A 4,119-nucleotide genomic window follows, 5' to 3' on the forward strand; every position below is an offset into this window, starting at 1 on the left:
TCCGCACCTGTTCGGGATCGGTTCGGATTCGGAACGGCATACCGATTCCGGTCCGTCGTCCACACTCATAGCTTACTTACAACCATTCCTAATAATTAACTAACTCCCCGTTTCACACTCTGAACTCCTTTGCCAGCCGGGCCGGTAACACATGGCACGCCCGTGGGACAGTACCTTGTACGTTGAATCCACATCCGACCCTTGCTGTCAGGAATAGTACTAAAGCAGAGATGGAATTAGTACTAAGAAGAGTAGTACTATTAATACTAAGAGGACGGGACTGCGTAAGATTCCCGAGAGAGAGGAAGTGAGAAGAGGAGAGAGAGAAATAGGATGATGACAACAACTCTTATATTATATGAAAGATAAGTACAAATCGGCTAAGAGGCTTAAGATTGGTGTTGAACCAATTTGGTTCAAAACAATACCTTGTGCCTCCTTTTATAGTGTTTTTAGGAATAATCCTGAAGCTTCTAGAATGTTCCAGAGAGATTTGGAATATACATCAATTTTCTATGATAAAGCATGAATGAAAATAATATCCTACAAAATACAATTCATAGTCTAATGGTAAGAGCTCGACCCATGTAGCATAAGGTCATGTGTTCGAGTCTTGCCATATCGTGACACTATCTCCCCCTTAAAGACGACGAGTGGAACGAGTCGGCGCTAATTGCGGACCGGGTTTGTCCGGATACTTTCGGTGGCAAAAGAGGAGGGAATCCGATGACGATCCGCATAAGTCTTCTGTGTGTGTTGAGCATGACGAAGGTGAGTAGAGAGATCCATCTGGATCTTGCGTAGCCTCTCCAAATGATCCTCGGCACGAGGGTTGGTAGGTAGCTCCGGAGTGTCGATCACCGACCAGCGAGGATGGAAACCGGTATAAGCGAAAAATGGGGAGACCCGAGTCGAGGAGTGAATAACATTATTATACGCAAACTCCACAAAGTGGAGAATCTCGGCCCAATCGTCCTGTTGATAACTCAGGAAACACCGGAGATATTGCTCCAGCGTTTGGTTTGTTCGTTCCGCCTGTCCGTTGGTTTGAGGATGGTAGCCGGAGGAGAGGTTGCAGGAGACCTTGAGCATCTTGAAGAGATGCTGCCAAAATTTGGAGACAAATTGCAAGCCTCGGTCATTGATAATACTGTCTGGGAGGCCATGATGCCGTAATACCTCACGCATAACAAGAGCGGCGGTTTCCTCGCTAGTGATGGCTTTAGTACATGGCACAAAATGTGCCATCTTCGTATATCGATCGATGATGGTTAGGATAGCATCGAACCCCTTCGTATCGAGAGCTGCTGCTTTTCAGCGAAGAAAAAAACTAAACTTTAGACGGGCTTCGTGATGTTTATGCTTTTTCATTGGAGCATCTATGAACATGTGAACACTGGTAAAATTCAGAAGGATCATGCAAGAAGGCAATATCATCTTCTGGCCATAATCTGCGAATCCAGCAAAGCAAAGCAAAGCAGCACGCGAAATTCCGTTGGTAAAATTCAGAAGGATCATGCAAGAAGGCAATATCATCTTCTGGCCATAATCTGAGACCATTGTTCTACCATTGGAACTATTCTCCTGAAATTAAATAATTACTTACGAGCCGGCCGGTTACTTTGCCTTTATTCCTTGGCGTTGAACCGTGCGGCTTCATCAAGCAAGCAAGCAGATCTGTGATAAAATCAAGACAAATAGATTGCCATGGCTTACTTGGAATCGGTAAAGGTTCCAACAAGCCATATGGATGGTGTCGTGGCATCTTTGCTCGGCAGCAAGCATCACAGGTCTGAACGTAGTCATTGACAAAACGGCGCATGTGGGGCCGCCAAAAAGATCGCTGCACTAGCTCCAACGTCTTAGTACTACCGAAATGTCCCGCCGTATGGGTGTCGTGACAATGTTGGACGATTTGAAGGCGACAGGAGCAATCGGGGACATATACGCGCTTTTAAAAAAATAACAAACCATCATGATATTCGAATTGTCGGTAGTCAATACCTGGTTGTTGAGACTGAGAACAGGATGCCCGAGAAGTATCAATGTGCGCCGGGATGTCTTGAGCAAAACTATCCGTCTTCAAGGTTGCACGTATGTCATCGGTAATCCGTGAATCCATCGGGGTGTGAAAAATCCACGTCGTGTGCAATCGTGTTGGTCCCAAGATTACTTGCTTTTGATTATCAAATGTTGTGTCACCAGGACGAGGTGCAAGATATGAACGCCGTGATAGTGCATCTGCTTTTCCTTGCTGCTTCCCTGGTCGATATGTGATTTTGAAGTCGAAATGCGTGAGGAATTGCGCCCACCGAGCTTGCCGTTGATTTAGTACGCGAGCGTTCTGAAAATAAGCAAGATTTTTATGATCGCTAAAGACAATGACCTGATGTGGAGAGCCCTCTAAGAAATGCCGCCATTGTACAAATGAATCCACGATGGCTAATAACTCCTTGTCATGTATTTCGTAGTTGATTTCTGCGACATTGAATTTGCACGAATGGAAAGCCACCTGATGCAACTCTTCTTTATCGCCTTGTTGAGAAAGGATGCTATCAAGGGCGAAATCTGATGCGTCGGCCTCCATGATGAATGGTTTGCTTGTATCCACATGAGCTAGAATCGGTGCTGATGTAAAGGCTTTCTTAAGGTGCCGAAAAGCCATATCTGCTTCTATGGACCAAAGAAATGCTTGGCCCTTCTTCGTAAGTTGTGTGAGAGGTAAAATAATCTTCGAGTAATCCTGTATAAAATTACGGTAGAAGTTAGCAAAACCTAGAAAACATTGTACATCTCGTACCGACCGTGGAATTTGCCACTCTAGTATAGTTTGGATTTTAGCTGGATCCATGGCGATGCCCTTTGAGGAGATGACGTAGCCTAGAAATTCCACTTGCTTGCAGTCAAAGCTACATTTCTCTAGCTTGGCATAAAGACCATTCTCGTGGAGTCACTTTAGTACTGAGGAGTTGTACTAAGGAGTCCTCCTTAATAGTGCTGGAAGGATGTACTGATATTGCAAATAGGAACATTGCCTCCTTGGGTCCTTCTTCGCGTAGTTGATGGAGTGAAATGGTCGAAACTTGGTGAGTTGATTCTTGGGGTGGTCGATATCGGACTTCTCTTGTTCTCCAATCTATGGCTGGATTATGTAATTCAAACCAAGGTAATCCTAGGACAATGGGATGCTCTGGACTACTAATTATATTAAATGATATTACACACACAAAACTACCTAGGACAACTTGAATGGGTTCTGATTCTTCTACAATATTCCCGGAAGCAATGGGACGACCATCAATGACTACTACAGATGCGGGACAAGGAAGTTTTCTTAAGGATATCTGAGAAGCTTGGGCAAAATTTCGATCCATGAAACAGGAATTAGTTCCGGAATCTAAAAGTGCTAGGATGGGTACTGGGGGAGTACTTTTAGTACTAACAATGACTTGGGCTAAGAACACATTGCTAACTTGCTTGGAAGGAATGGAACCACTAATGGGCTGTACAGATCTAGGGCTGTTGTCCAACCAAACGGCTCCTATTTTGGCTGGACTCAATCGTTTAACTCTTCATCTAATTGACTAAGGATTTGAAATTTATTTGAGATATTTGGGCTATTAGTACTATGAATACTATCAAACACTCTATTAGTACTATTAATACTATCAGACACTCCTAAGGAAAGAATTGACTCGGGTTTAGTACAGGCTACAATTTGATTTACCTATCTTCTTGGCCTATGGGGACAATTGATTGCGATATGCCCTGGTCCAACGCAATAAAGACATAATCAATTTGCACGTCGTCGTTGCTTTTCTTCTTCCGATAACGGGCCGCGTCGACACATGGTATCGATCTCCATCGGTGTCGAAGTATTTGCTTGAGGAATGTCTCGTGCAAATGGTCTAGCCGCGACTGCGACGTAAGTGGGCTCCGGCCTAGCGCGTGGTATCTGTAATTGACGTTCCGAACGCCGTTCGAAGAGGTGGTTGTCACATCGGACCGCTCGACTGATTGCCTCCGTAAGAGACTTTGGTTCTTCGGGGAAGGTTAGAAGTAGATCTTTGACATCATTTCGCAAGCCATAGCGAAACTGCTCCATTAGTGCTTGATCAT

This window comes from Azolla caroliniana, unplaced genomic scaffold, assembly GCF_043228905.1.
Source record: "Azolla caroliniana isolate FFs.n. ecotype wild unplaced genomic scaffold, voAzoCaro1.0.p SCAF_7, whole genome shotgun sequence".
Lineage (NCBI taxonomy): Eukaryota > Viridiplantae > Streptophyta > Polypodiopsida > Salviniales > Salviniaceae > Azolla > Azolla caroliniana.